A 6,794-nucleotide genomic window follows, 5' to 3' on the forward strand; every position below is an offset into this window, starting at 1 on the left:
AATTATGTTCAGTTTTTTCTGGGAATAAACACAACATATTTTAAGGTTTCCATTTAAAAAGTCTTATGACACAAACATTGGCTTTAATTTGATGGAATTTGTATAAGAAATTCATGTAAGATATAGTACATTCATCTTTAAAAACTTATGAGTTTCTGTGCTAGATCTCATAAGGAAGCCTATTAGGAGTCATGACAAATTAATTGGAACATTTTTATGGACATACTCATCACATGGAGTATGTTAATGCATGGAATCTCCCAAAGCTGATGCAAGGAATCATACAAGACTATCTTTGAACTATATCTGCAGCTATTCAAGGGTCATACTGCAACTTGGCATGAGTATCATCCATATTCTTATTTCGACATGTGTATGAAGAATAGCTGTAAGGAAAATAAACATATATCTACAAAAATTGCATTTAAATATTTTGTAATTCTATACAATAATACTGAGACTTAACTCACCAGAATTTAATTAGGAAAATATTTATGAAATGTGAAATCATTAGGATTGATCTCAAGTATAGGTAAACATAAGCATGTTTTTTCTCATACACCCTTACATCCATCATATAAACAAACATTTCTATGATATGCATTTTAATTCTGCAAACAAATAACTTAGTTTCTTATTTTTCTTTTCATATTTTGCTGTTAGGTTGGGTTCCAGAGGTATTAGCAATCCCAAAATAATTCTAGACCAGTGTCTGAATTAACACCAGTTCTGAGCTTTTAACTCTTTCAGAGTTCATCTGACCATTGCTTCAAAGTCCTACTGAAGGCACAGCAGGGAGACGCTCCTCTAATATGTTGTACAAATTTTTCAGGGTTCTGTTCTTCTAAGGCTCCATGGTATTACAGCAGTAGGGAGATTGCCTGAAACTATTACAGGAGCAGTACAGAGGTTACATGTGTGCTTTTCAGACAGCTTCACATAACAACTTTCTAATCTCTTTATCATGGACGAGTAGCCATGCTTTAAATCCTCCCCTGCTGGTTGTCATCTTAATACTCCGAGTGAAAACTTAATCTGTGGTAACCAGAGTTTAAACTGAAATTCCAAAGAAGGCCAAAACTTTTAAACTGAAAATTTAGTTTCCAAATAGTGTCTTCTTTGTTGAGTGAAGTAATAATGTCCTGATTCTTCAGAACCAATGTGGGTCTCACACCTCTGCATCTTCTAGATTTTCTCTTGCAAATCCTAGAAATTGTAATTTCCTTTGTCCTTGCTTGCAATGGGATTAATTCTTTTTCCTTGCATGAATGTTTCTACCAATGCAGAGTTCCTCCATAAAGGAGCCTGACTTTTTCTGTCTCGCAACCAGAAAAAACACCTGTTTTGATCCTTTCTAGCACAATGTCCTTGTTATGGAAATACAATATTTTGTTATATTTCTATTTTTAAGGTGTATGCCTATTGTTTAAATACTTCATTTTCATGTAATAAGCTTTGTTACTATGGCAAATTATTTTCAACAGGAGTATTTGCCCTTTAAGTGGAGCAGCTGAGCCATTCATTTCTTGGAAGAGGAAGTAACATCAAGGAGCAGTACTGGGTACAGTACTCATAGAAACATGAGTTTACAAATCACTGCACAGAAATTTCCTGTTGTCATTATCTTACTGTATGAACATTTCTGGAGACTAATTTTATGACTGTCAGTTTTCATTAATGTCAATGACTCTGAAATCGTAAGCTGCTCTGAGTCAAGAGATTTGCTATCAAATTTAACAAATTTAATTATTAAAGATAGCCACTGCATTGTTTTTAAATTTGAACCTTAGGGTAAAAGTTGACTTTTCATGCAATATTCATCTTACTGATGTTTAGTTGTCTGCAGCACAGCTCTGAGTATCTGAGCTATTTAATTAGGCTCTCTTCATGAACAGTGAAGAGGAAGACAGAATTCTAATACTATTCCTCTTTCCCATATTATCTAAATTAATTCAATTAATACCACTAACCACCATCAGACAGCCTTCAGACATGGCTAGATCCTGTGAAATATTCTGCTTACCTCTTCCTTTTTAGCCTAAAACTGTTGTTTGCTTTGAAGAATATGGTTTCCCTCCATGTCTTAACATTAATGAACTAAAATATTCCTGAGGAGAGTGAAACAGAAAAGAAAGACACAAGAAAAGAAAGGAGAGTTATTATGGCATCTAGAATGTCAGAGAAAAATGTAAGTAGGAGGAATTTCAATATAGGAACTCTAACTTTAGTGTTAAAGAGTGACTTAAAGAATGGAAGTCTGTAGACTAGGGGAGGGAAGGACAAAGATAAAGAACATGAGACTGAGAAAGACTATGAAAAGGGATGATCTACTGAGGGCTCTGTAAGGAGTGGAAAGAGATACAGTCATTGAATGAAATAATTTAATTCATTTGCATACTCATTCTTTTCTTCTTAACAGAACTTTCACCATATAGTTTTAAAAATGGCAAGGACATATATCAATGCAACATTTAATTTAGATTTTAAAATACTTTATTACATTAAATATTTATTTATTTATTTATTTATTTTGTCTAAAATTACAGAACACCTTGGCTGCATGTCTAAAAGGTCTTAAAATAGAGTTGTTTAATGTGAAACCATTTAAAATAACAGCATTGTGATGGTTTATGCCCAGCTGGCAACCAAGCACCACTCAGCTGCTCTCTCCCTCTTTTTTCCGTGCTGGGATGAGGAGGAGAAAATATACCGAAAAGGTTGTGGGTCAAGACAAAGACAGGTACAGATCACTCACTGTCATGGTCAAAACAGACTTGGAGGAAAAAGCATTTAATTTTGCAATCAATCAAATCAGAGCAGGACAATGAGAAACAAAACTAGATATAAAAAGAACCCTTCCCCCACTTCCTCCCTTCTTCCTAGGCTCAAATTATTTTGCTCCCAATTTCTCTTTCTCCTCCCACATCAGCAGCACAAGGGAACTGAGAATGGGGGTCATGGTCAGTTCATCAAATGTTGTTACCACTGCTTCTTCCTCCTCAGGGGGAGGACTCTTCACACGCTTCCCATGTGTGAGGGTGGGATCCCTCTGACAGGAGAAAGTCTACCACAGATTTCTTCAGCATGAGTCCTTCCCACAGGCTGCAGTTTTTCACGGACTGCTCCAGCATGGATCCCTTCTGTGAAGTGCAGTACTTCAGGAAAAGTCTGCTCCAGTGCAGGCTTCCCACAGAGTCACAGCCTTTTTTAGGTGCAGCCATCTCTCCTGTAGTGGGGTCCTCCATAAGCTACAGGTCCATATCTGCATCATGATGGTCCTTTAAAGGCTGCAGGGGCACAGCCTGCTGTCTCACCATGGGTCGCAGGGAAATCTTTGCTCTAGTACATCTCCTTCCCTCCTTTCTGATTGACCTTGGCATCTATGTGGTTCATAGTATCATGGGATCATAGAATGGTTTGTGTTGAAAGGGACCTTAAAGATAATCTAGTTCTAACCTCCCTGCGTAGGCAGGGACACCCCCCGTTTGGCCAGGTTGCTCAAAGTGCCATCCAACTTGGCCTTGAATACTTCCATGGATAAGGCTTCCACAGCCTTCCTGGGCAGCCTGTTCCAGTGTCTCACCACTTTCACACTAAAGAATTTCTTCATGTCTATTCTAAATCTACCCTCTTCCAGTTTAAAGCCATTACCCCTTGTCCTATCCCTATATGCCTTTGTAAAGTCCCTCCCGAGCTCCCCTGTATGCTCCTTTTGGGTACTGGAAGGTGTCCCTGAAGCCTTCTCTTCTCCAGGCTAAGCAGCCCAGTTCCCTCAGAAGCTTTTCATAAGACTTGCATGTTAAATCCTTCACCAGCTTTGTTGTCCTTCTTTGGACATACTCCAGCATCTCAACGTTCTTCTTGTAGTGGGGGGCCCAAAATTGAACACAGTATTCAAGGTGTGGTCTCACCAGTGCTGAATACAAAGGGACAATCAGTTCCTGGATCCTGCTAGTCCCAGTATTTCTGATCCAAGCCAGGATGCAGTTGGCATTCTTGGCCACCTGGGCAAATGGCTGGCTCATATTTAGCCGGCTGTCAATGAACACCACCACATCTTTTTCTGCCAGGCACCTTTCGAGCCACTCTGCTCCAAGCCTGTAGTGTTGTACGGGATTGTTGTGACCCATATGCAGGGCCTGACAATTGACCTTGTTGAATCTCAGACAATTGAATTTGGTCTATCCTGATCCCTTTGCAGAGACTTCCAACCCTCAAGCAGATCAACAGTCCCACTCAACTTGTTGCCATCTGCAAACTTACTGAGGATGCACTTGATCCCTCATCCAAATAACTTGAAAAGATATTAAAGAGAACTGGCCGCAAAACTGAGTCCTAGGGAACACCACTTGAGACAGGCCACCAGCTGGATTTAGTATCATTCACCGCAACACTCTTGGATCTAGCTGCTCAGTCATGTTTTCACACAATGAAGCATATGCTCGTCCAAACCATGAGCTGCCAGTTCCTCCAAGAGAAGAATTCTGTAGGAAACCGTGACAAAGGATTTTCTAAAGCCTAGGTAAACATCCACAGCCTTTCCCTCATCCACTAAGCAGGACACCTGGTTATAGAAGGATATCAGGTTAGTAAAGCAGAACCTGCTTTTCATAAACCCATGTCAAGTGGGCCTGATAACCTTGTTGTCCACATGATGGCACTTGAGACGATCCACTCCGTAACATTCCTAGGCACTGAGATCAGACTGATGGGCCTGTAGTTCCCTGGACCCTCCTTCCAGCCCTTCTTGTAGATGGGGGTCACATTCTGCTCTATTCTGCTCCCCATCCGTCTTCTAGCACAGAGGGCTGGGTACCCAGTGAATAACTCGTCTTATCTAGTAAGGACTTAGGCAAACAAGGCATTAAGTACCTCAGTCTTTCCTCATCCTTTGTCACTGTTTCCCGCTTCATCCCATAAAGGGTGGAGATTCTCCTTAGCCCTCCTTTTGTTGTTAATGTATACACAGAAATATTTTTATTACTTTCGATGACAAGTAGCCAAATTAATTTCTAGCTGGCTATATGAGCCCTTGGACTCTTCCTGTACTGTGGTAGAACCAGATATACCCCTATCTAATAGCTTGCTATTTATTTTAAGAAACCAGTCCTGAAGTTCTGAAAATACAAGCTCATCTTTATGGTCTTAAGACTTTCCACTTAAGCATATTGATTGAAAAAGTTCTGGTCAAACTTACTCCCGGCTCATGCAGGGTAAGTAGTGAGCTTATCTTACTGAAGTTACATTTTTATTCTGTTGGTTCAAGTCAACTGACTGAAATGAGATGAAAATTCCATACATTGTGTATTTCATGCATCAGAAGCCTTTTCAACATTCATCATTACTTTTGATAGCATAGGCTATCATAACTATGCCAAAATATTTGTCTTGTATGAGAGTTTAAACGCTTTCAGTCATTTATCTTACATTGTTGGCATATTTTTAATAATTTCTGCTATATGACTATTTGAACCCAAAGTCAAAATCCTTGAAAAGAAAAAAAATTATCTGCTGAAAAAAAATCCAAAGAAGCCAAACACAAAGGAAAAAAAAATAATATAAAAGTATGAAGTTTGATAAAAGGAAAAAAAATGGAACAACCAAAATGTTATAATATTGACAAATTAAACATTAGAGGCATTACACTGGCATCTCAATGTAAATGTTTTCTCCCACTAAAATCAACTAAAAAAATCTAAATTGGTGAAACAAAATAATAAAGTATGTGTGTGAAGTAAAATTAATCTTCAATTGGTAAAATACAAGATAGAGCGAATAGAATGGAGAGATGATTACACCTGAAGCCTTAATGAAAAAAGCCAAAGAAAATTTTGACCAAGTACTTGCTGAAAATTTAAAACTATTAGCAGAAGCAAATTCTTTATAAATAAGTCTGTAGTAGTATCATAATTTGCAGCCATAGGCAAGAGGTAAATACGTTACAGATTCTTAAGAAAATAAATAAGAAAATTGTAAGTATTCTGATGCCACTGTGAACCTCCAGGACATACTTAAACTTCAAATACTGAGTATAATGCAGCAACTATGACAGCTGGCATGAGAAAGTAAAACACCCATAAAAAAAGAAAGAAAAGGCTGATAAAGGTAATTAAAGTTACAGTACAATGAAAAGAAAATGGGTCTCTTTCACTGAGAAAAAGAAACCAGGGATGAGAGTGAATTATGTAAAATCATGACTGCTGTAAAATGCAGAGTTTAAGAGGACAAGGAAAGATAATTATTTTTTTTTCTTTATTACAAAACAGGAATTCTTTATGACAACACAAGAATTTGGATTGCCCACTGAAGTTATAAGTGGCAAGAAGTTAGTCAGGAGAAGGTGAAAATATAACCCTACAGCCTTGCTGTTTATTTTTTTCTGATGTTGCAGCAGGCGGTAACGAGTCAAAGATGAAAATTGAGGGTCAATATATATTTCATCAGTACTGGTGGAGTAATTTCTATATTCTTACAGGCAGTTTTCATTGTTGTTTCTTGAAACACTGAGAATCACTGAAAGCTTGCGATGGAGTTTCCAGCTAATTTTCACCATGTGACCTTTTTTTTTCTGAAAAAGCAGGAAGCCTTCCATTTCTTTCTTCCTTATACACTGGAGCATTGTAAAGAAAATTTTGCAACTATGGCATTTTATCAGTAATATAGATGTTGTAACAGCAGCAGATGTCCTCTGCCCTGTTCAACACAGGCCTTTGTTATTTAGACAACTTCCTACCTTCATAATACCCAATTTGGAAATACTTAATCCCTGTTGTGTTATACAACTGTAGGATTCC

The sequence above is a fragment of the Apus apus genome, chromosome 1, assembly GCF_020740795.1.
Source record: "Apus apus isolate bApuApu2 chromosome 1, bApuApu2.pri.cur, whole genome shotgun sequence".
Classification (NCBI taxonomy): Eukaryota; Metazoa; Chordata; class Aves; order Apodiformes; family Apodidae; genus Apus; species Apus apus.